Source organism: Molothrus ater, chromosome 3, assembly GCF_012460135.2.
Source record: "Molothrus ater isolate BHLD 08-10-18 breed brown headed cowbird chromosome 3, BPBGC_Mater_1.1, whole genome shotgun sequence".
In the NCBI taxonomy this organism is placed as follows: Eukaryota; Metazoa; Chordata; class Aves; order Passeriformes; family Icteridae; genus Molothrus; species Molothrus ater.
The window spans coordinates 94608026-94617217 of record NC_050480.2 but is presented as its reverse complement, the minus strand read 5'-3'; positions in this window follow the sequence as shown (position 1 = coordinate 94617217).

Below are 9192 nucleotides of genomic sequence, written 5' to 3'. Positions count from 1 at the left end.
CAGCATATTCAGCTATATCGTTTCACACAAGGTAGATAGATGAGTTTGCAAGTATCAATAGAACAGCTGTTGCTGTGTGCCTATCATACAGTATTGCATCTATGTGAAAACAAGAAGCAAATCAGTGCTTCTGTTCTGGTTCTGAAATTTAGCCTGAGGGTCTTCTCTGAGTCAAACTTACCTGGAAGCCATTCTTACAGCCAAAATTAAGGAAGGAAAACAGAAAAACAAAACAAGTATTAAACATATTTTGCATCATTTTATGAGAAGTGGTGATTTGGTTTGCAATACTCAGACTTTAGCTTTGCATTTCACACATGCTGTATTCTTCTTGGCATTTCTGCACATGCCACCAGAGACTAGCACTAGGGGTGTATGGCCAGGACTGTGTGCAGCATGCACAAGATCATGAGTGTGATCACTTCCATCCAAAGGCTGAACCCCAAGCTCTCCACAGACTCCTCTCATCATAACACAAGGAGGGGCTGCAGGGCCTGGAATGATAGACGAGGCTTTTTCTAGAAGTCCCCTTTTTTTTTTTTTACCTCTTATTTCTTCTCCCTAATGCAAGTTGTATTTTGAATCTACCTACACTCCCAGTACACCATAGTGCCAAAAGCCCTTGCATTAGCAAGGAACATGGATTCTTCTGCCTTGCTGCCTCCTTCTGGGATCTGGCAGACCCTCACCATGGAGTGAATCTTAGTGGCACACTGCACCAAAAGCAGCTTGATTGTGAGGCTGCAGCCCCACAGGTAAACGGTGAGACCCATGAATACAGATTCAGAAGTGTGTGAGGAGCACTTACCTTTGTCACAGCAGGTAAGAATGTCATTCCTGACATCCTGGAGGTTGACTTTGTGTGGACTTTGTGTGTAGTTGTATGGAAACAGGCATGTTTTTTGGCTCTGTCCAATCTATCAGGCACTGCTGGTTGTTGGTCTGCTCTGCCAGTGTATCATACTTGTGATGCATCCTCCTGATGCAAAGGATTTGAAGTATTTTCAGACTTTATTTATTTTTATTCCTAAAAAGGATAAGTGTTTGTATTCAAACACTTTTGCCCTGGTTACTTACATTGCTGGATGCAGGCTGTGCTCTGTGCTAGGCTGGGGAGGTGGTGAACAGCACTCCTCAGCACACTGCTTCCCTTGTCACTTGACTCCACAATATAAAAGAGGAAAACAGCAGAGGTTTCCATTTCCTTCCCTAAATCCCACCCTGACATTTCAAATCACCAGTCTAAAAAGACATGCTGCAGTATGTCTCGTTTAGAGCAGTAGGTGGCTCTCTTTCATCTGAAGTCCTGTTGGGAAAAGAAACACTGGGTCTTAGGAGAAAATCCAGCCTTGTTCCCTCAATGCCATGGCTTTTTTTGGGCAAACTCTCATATTCATTCAACAGGGCAGACAGGATACAGCTGTGATGATGGAGGAATGCATTTTAAACTGATTACCATACTCAATGGCTTAGAAGATGAAGAAGATGGCCAGGGAAACTAGATCAGTGATGCTAATTCATGGAGGAAGATAATACCTCTTCTGCCAACCTATTAAGCTTTATAGGATAGAATAGAAAAATTGTTTCTGTGTTCCTACATATTTTTCAGTCTTTTCAAAACTACTATTACAAGATACCTTTATTTATTTGCTCCTTTTTAAGGAATCTGACTTTTGAAATGTTGTTTTTTCAAGATAAACAGAAGAAAGGAGCAGAGAAATACAGATCATATTCACAATATAATAATCATCTGCTTAGTCTCAAATAACTGAAAGTAACATAGAGTTCAGTGAGTGAAGATTCATCTAAGTCTCCTTATACACAGTGCAGTATATACAGCACTTTATTGTTGTAAATGCCTAACAAGGATATTAGATTTTAAAATGATAATTTACAAAATAGAAGAATATAAAGTTAAGGTATCATACTGTTTGGACAAGAAAAAATACACACATGCATCCAAGCGAAACATTTCTTAGGTTTCCCATAAGAGAGCAAGTTGCTGTCAATCAAAAAAGAAAAGAATTAGGATGCCCTAAGCTGGGCAGTTCTGTGACTGTAAAGCTGAATACAAAGCCATTACTTAATCATGCATAAGATGATGCTGACCAAATCAGAAATGGCTTATGTGGCTCTGGCAGTACAATGTGTTTTCATCTGTCTGGAAATACTCCGTCTGCTGCAAATGCCTCAGGGCTCCCTGTCACCATGGATATTCTTGCCTGGGGGTTTATGTTGGGAGAGGAGAACCATTCTGCCTGCTTTTCTTATTGTTTGTTAGCAGAAGCATTCCATGCTGTTCAATTTTTGGCATTGGCCATGGCAGCAGAAAGCCTGGGACTTTCCTCAATTAGCAGCATTGCTTTCAAAGGGAAGAAAGGAAGGCGTGTATTGTGTCCTCTACAAAGTACTCCTCTGGAGCACTGTGGCAGTGTTCAGCTAGAGTTAGAGAAGTAGCTTAGGCCTTGTATTGCCTACATTTTAGTGTTATGTTAGCCAGTGGAAGTATAGATTGGAAGTACAGGTAACCTTCATGTCTAGACTTCCTCATTTATAGGTATTCTTTCAAAAGGTTATGGGAGTGGCAATGATGCTGGACATTTACTATTAAACAAGTGGCCTCTGTTCAGAACACTCATCTGTGCATGGAAACATGGTCTCGTATTTCTCCTCTGTGGGTGGCATTTAGTAACTGCAGTGAATGCTGAACCTCAGACAAGACAAGGCACTGGTGCTCTGTGGAATCTTCTTTGTTTTTAACTATAGTTGTTTCCTTATGTATAGAAGCCATGAATAACCTTAGGGAAAACAGTAGATTCCCCTCAAACTTTGTAGATTAGTTCTGTATTTTCTGGGTTAATGGCTTTAAAAACTTCACTGTGGACTACAAAGGGATGCTGGAGTGTTCATTATGAAGAGCAGTTATTTTGTCTGTGGACTAATAAAACCAGAGGAATAGGTATGGTCTGTCAGACCAGTGTTCCCTTCCCCACAGCACCCTGTCTCCCACAGCAGTCAATAGCAAATGCTGAGAGAAGGGCTTGCAGGGACCAAACATAGGGGATTCCTCCTCTGAATAGTCTCTGAATGTTTGAATACACTGACCGATGACTCAGGCTATTCCTGAGCAGGATGTGGTACCTCTGTTCTGAATAGTCCCTGACATTTGTCAGACAAGAATTTATACCATCTGAATCCATGTAAAATTCAGGATTCAGGTTCCCTGTGGCAATGAGTTCCCTATCTGAATTATATATATGGATGTGTTGTACATTTATGGTCTTTCTGAGAATAAATGCTTTTTATTTCTGAAACCTTAGTAAATACTTAACCTCTCCCTGTGCACACACCTACCCATAGAAATATCAGTTTTTAAAGCATTTTACTAGTGGAGAATCATGTTGGACTTGTTCTTTCAGTTGTGTGTCTCAATCTTGCAACACCATGTCTTTATACCTGCCTAGTGCCAGGTTAGAATGATTCTTTAAAGAGTTTCCACCCCATGAGCACTGCATTATAATACTGCAATGTTCAGATATGAGGTGTTCAGATATGTGGCAAAACAAAATTAATCTGAATTATCCTGTCATAAAAGATGGAATTATGAAGATAAAATATGCTGGTATCTCACAGGTTGTCTCAATAGTGTTGTCCTGTTCCTGGTGGGAAGTTGATTGGTAGCTGGATTTGTCAAAGCCTGGAACAGCCAAAGCACATGCTGCAGCTCTCACTAAAGTGGTTTCTTTTTTGAATGCAAGCTCTGTAGTGAAAGTTAATGGTAAAACTATAAAAGAAAATTCTATTGGCAAAGCCTAGGTTAGTCTTAGAAATGCTGATACGTGAAATTATGCACAAAAAGTGAGAGATTCTGAAAATTATATTTCTCTTGTCAGTAACTAAGCAAATTTTTTTTTCAGAAATCTTAGAAATCTGGATGGAACTCATCATGCACATCCTGCACATCATGCAGGACAGGATGATATGCTTTTTATGCTCAAGGAACCTGATATGAAGGTTCCTTGAAGGTAAGAACATGTGAATTAGGTAATTAATCATTGTCAGTCTCTTGCATTCACTAGGCATTCTCCTAGTCAATCTGGGAGGCTTCAAAAAGTGTGTGACGAGGAGAGGAGAGGAGAGGAGAGGAGAGGAGAGGAGAGGAGAGGAGAGGAGAGGAGAGGAGAGGAGAGGAGAGGAGAGGAGAGGAGAAAAGAAAAGAAAAGAAAAGAAAAGAAAAGAAAAGAAAAGAAAAGAAAAGAAAAGAAAAGAAAAGAAAAGAAAAGAAAAGAACCTCCTAGACCTGCTGTTAGTGGTACCAAAATCACAGGGTAAGTCTTTAGCCTAAAGACATGGCCAGAGACCTTAGAAAGATGTCCAATACAGGACACATTTCAGACGTATGACAGCAATGGCCAAGCACTTGGTTGTTACAGCAAGGTTTGGAAAGATGTGGCTCTTGGGTCCACACCCTCTTCATTTAAATAAACATGACAGCTGCTGTGGGTGGTTGGCAGTGGAACAAACAGTTGCTTTTTGGACAGTGTGAATGAATACCCTATAGTGGCATTACTCAAGGGCTAAGTTTATTTAGACTGTGGTGTATTGGGTGACTTGAAACATGAAACCTTTACTCAGTTCCTTAATTGCTGAGATCGGACTCCTCACCCTCCCTTCTTTCTTGTAGGCAGCATGTGGTAAGAGTTAGTCCTCAGGGAGAGATAACTGGTGTTTACCTGTGTCAAAACTCAACACAGAGTTTTGTGCAAGTTTTATAAATAGTTAAAGGGTATTTTAAAAATAATTCTTCATCACTCTGTCTGTAGAAGCCATTTTAGCTATTACAGGGACTGATCCTGTAAGGGGCAATTTGTGTAATATGAGGTTGACTCTCATGTTATGTGATTGTCAAATAGATGTCATCTAAAATAGAATGGAGTTTCTAAGAAATTTTACCATATAATTAAAGTCTACATACCTCTAACTATTTTTTCTTGATACCACAGTGGAGTGAGTTGGAAAGGGAAAGATTTATTGTTTTTCTTTTTCTTTATTTTTATATTAAAAAGAAAAAAAGGCAAACTAAACTTGAAAGTCACAGTTTTAACTTTTGACCAATTTCCAAGAATAAAGTTTGGGTTTTATTTTTAGAATGAAAAAAAATTGTCCTGCAAGAGATCACATCCTACAATTTCTCATTTTAACAGCTGCTTCTAATCCTGTCTTCTTTTCTTTTTTCAGTGTTGACCTTTTCTGGATGTGACAAGATGGAGGAAACCAGGACTGAAATAGTATACACCATTAAGAAGTGTTTTTCTTTCCCTCTTGACAATTCTATTTAATTTTCTTGGGAGCAGATCCCTGCTCTGTCTTTCCTAGGACATATTCATCTCTAAAGGACTTTTGGTCCCTTGAGTCAGGAGCAACCTCACAGATTTTTGCCAAGCTGCCTGGAGTTTGCCTAATCTGATCTCTATGTTATGGAATACAGAATTTCAGCAAGCTGACCCCCCATTTACCATCATTGCTTGGTTTAGACTTTTGAAAGGGCATTCAGGTTTAATGGAAAGACATAAAAAGAAGCAGAAACCACAGCTTTTCCTTAGTTGTGTGTCTAGGACAATAGCCTCTGTTGACAGTATGTGCCTCATCTCCAACTTGCATTTGACTGACTTTAATTGCCTGACCAGTTGTTCTTGTTACACTTTCTACCATAGATCAGCACCTGGTGTTTTCTTTCTATGAATGAAATATGTGTTATGAAGGCTCCTCTCAGCCTTCTCTGACTGATAAATTAAAATAGGCATCTCTTTAGTCTGTTGTTTTAGGGCCTTGTCTCCACACCTTGATTTACTTTTGTGTAAAATGTGGGAAATGAGTTTTGTCTACACTATGAATTGCTCTCAGGTGAGTCTGCTTTTGAAAGGAAGCTGCCTCTGCCTACAGGGATACACTTGTCTATAAAACAGACTGCTGTACTAACATTCCCTTTTTTATGGGTACATGAATGAAATAGAAGCTATTACAGAAACACACATTCATTAAAAAAATCTGCCAGTTTTTATGTCTTTAATTTAAAGTGAAGTTACAGTGTATGAATGCACATACTCCAGAGTGCTGTGATATTCTAGTTTATGACATTATGGAAACACTGGGTTTAGAATTTCCTTTTTAAAAACCTGTAATTGTAATTTACAGTTTAATTATAGGCTATAGTTTAAGATAATTAAATCTTCAGGGAATTCTTACATTCTTTAAAATCAAGTAGTGTTAATTCACATGAAATTATTTAATAAGAATAAGGTTTTTCTTGGCTGTACTGACCTTTTGAAAACCCTCAGAGCAAAGGGAATAAGGACACTAAGGTAAAATGATTAATGAAGCTTGGTAAATGGAATTTTGTCCCATACAATTATAAAAAATATTGCCCTTGGAAAACAGGTTTTTGAGGACAACCTGTCATCATTTATGTATATTTTTAACTTCTCTCATTTTCACAGAAATGGCATGTTTGCACATGTTTTAATATTCCCCTACTGTATGGTTGAACATTTTACAATCAGAGAATAATTCTAAAATAAAATAATGGCATTACATGAGATTTCTTCCTAAATGTTCTGCATGTATGGATTGGATAGGTTGCAGTATCTCACTCTAAGTTAAGGAGCTCAATATAGCAAATAATGAAAAAACCCCTCAGTTCTTTATCAAAGTTACAGAGATTTGAGTGAGTTGGAGGATGCCATTTTGAGTCCTGACCTCTCTAAAGGCAGTGATTTCAGTGCCACTGATGGCTGCCTACAGTGGAAATTTGAAGCTACACATAAAATTCTATTACAACTGCCCTGCTCACTCACACTTTGGAGGATCTTCTGCACATCAGCAACAAGAACATGGGGTCATTTTTTAGTAATTCCTTACAGTTCTGTGAGATTAATCAACTGCTGAGGGCTACTGTCCGGGGAAAAAGAGGGGACAAGGTCCTCATTTTCATTCCATTCTGTTCCTTCTGCCCTCCTTAGTTCAAAAGGTCCAGGGAATGTGGTAACTGAGGATTATCTTTGCTGCTGAGGAATTCCTGCGTGTATCACTTGTAGATTTTTTCATCAGACTTTCACATTTTCTGTAGTATAATTTTGTCATTCTTTCTTTAATTCCCTTTTTTTTTTTCAGAATCTCATTTTTAAAAGTGAATCTCTCAAAACTTCATGAAGTCTTAACCATGAGGTCCTTCTGCAAGGACCTTTCCTGAAAGACAGTGCTTCATTTTGTTGGGGCTTTTCAAAGCCCATATATATCCCTACATATAAAGCAATAATCTACTACATGCTGCTTTGATCACATATATTTTTATAGGTATGTTTAAAAAGTGTACAGATATTTTTAAATTAAAATATTATGAAAATGTAAGTATATAATTCTAGGATCTTAAGATTTTTTCTATGCTTTTTTAACAAAGAAGAAGCTTTTCTCCTTTTTGGACATAGCTTGCTTGTTCTTATGCCAGTCTGAACAAAATCTGATACCTTCAAACAGTGCCTGATCCAAAGCTCGTAAAAATTAATGTCTTTCTTAAGGTTTGATTCACTGAATCAGCTGAAGTCCTCACTCAGTGAGGACTCTTAAGATATAGTCATCTTATATGCTCTGGAGAAAACAAGATCTTTCAACTACTTGCCTTGATTTTCTGCTTAGAAATGTAATAGAAATTGGTGCTTTAAGAATGAGGATTAGCCTGATTCATTTAGAAGGCTACTTTTGAATGTCTGTTCATTCAAATGCTGGTATTTCAATGAGTCATAAAAATCTGTTCTGAGAAGTTCCTGCTTTATTCCACTGTCCATCCAGTGAATGTAAATAACCAGTTATAGACAATTGCACAATCCATGTTTGATCACATGAATCCTACCCACTCTGGGTGCATATGCAGTTCAAGCTGGAAGAGAATACATAAATAACATTTTTCACCAAGGGAAATGTCTTCAGCTAATAAGAAAAAAGTCTTAATTTTAGTGCAGACCAGATTTTCATAAAGCTCCACCCTGATAGCTCAGGGCAAATTTCAGTGCACGGCACACCCATTGACAGTGCAGTGTAAAACGTTATGACACATTCCATCATCAGAAACAGCATCAGAAGTGTTCTGGGAGAGCTTTATAGCCTCTGCTCCTTGTCAGTAATTTCCAGCAAACACAAATTCTTCAGGCTGACATTCAAGCAAGGAATGTGCCTTCCTACTACCACAAATGATCTTCCACCCACTTATTTTTAGTATTCACTTTAATTCTTGTCCACTCAGTATGAATGATAAAACAGACTGTTGCTTCCTTCCTAGTCCATGAACTGCTGAATCACAGTTTCTGCTAGGACCTCATCCAAAGCCTATTGAGATTGATTAAAAGATTTATCCATCCCCTGCATGAGCTCTGCTGCAGGCCTTGAGTTCAGTGATGCATAAGGCAACTGGCTAAACTTTTGAAGAGAGAATATTATGCTGGAAGAGGCTGAAGTGGTCTTCTGATTCAAATATCCACATAACTTTCCACATAATCTGAAATTCTTCAGATTTCCCCGAATTTGCCTCATTTCATGGAAACATATTTTTTGTACCATAGTCTGGAATGCCTGCTGAATCCAGTTGAATATCAGATCATCCAAGTTCACTGTCTAATGCTAAAAGCAGATACAGGGCATTGACCATTCTAGTACTCACTGCTGTAATTTTTGAGGAGATTTCCCCCAATATATAAGTATTGTAGTACTTAGGTTTTTACATTTACCACAACAGCAGTTTTTACATGTGACATTAGAGAAAAGCAGACTTGCTGTGCATGTGTTTCCAGCCAATCTTCATACAATTACTAGAGCTTGCTAGGTGCTGAGATCCTTCTAATTGATTAAGGCAGAAGTTGCTTGCTGGACTCATTAAGAAACCATTCTGGGTTTTTGTATTTACTTAAACACATTTTTATTTTGAATATACTTAGGCTGCAATTCAGAGGTGTGATTTCTGCTGGTACTGGTACATATATTTGGGCTACGCTTAAACTAAGTTGTATAGAAACAGGTAACAGTATATTTGTTAGCACAGCCAGTGCTGTAGATAACTTTTGCAGGCTTTCCTGGCTCTGCTTGTCAGGCACCATGAAGGATTAGCAAAATAAGGTTCCTGGGTAGCAGCAAAGGTGGTAAAAG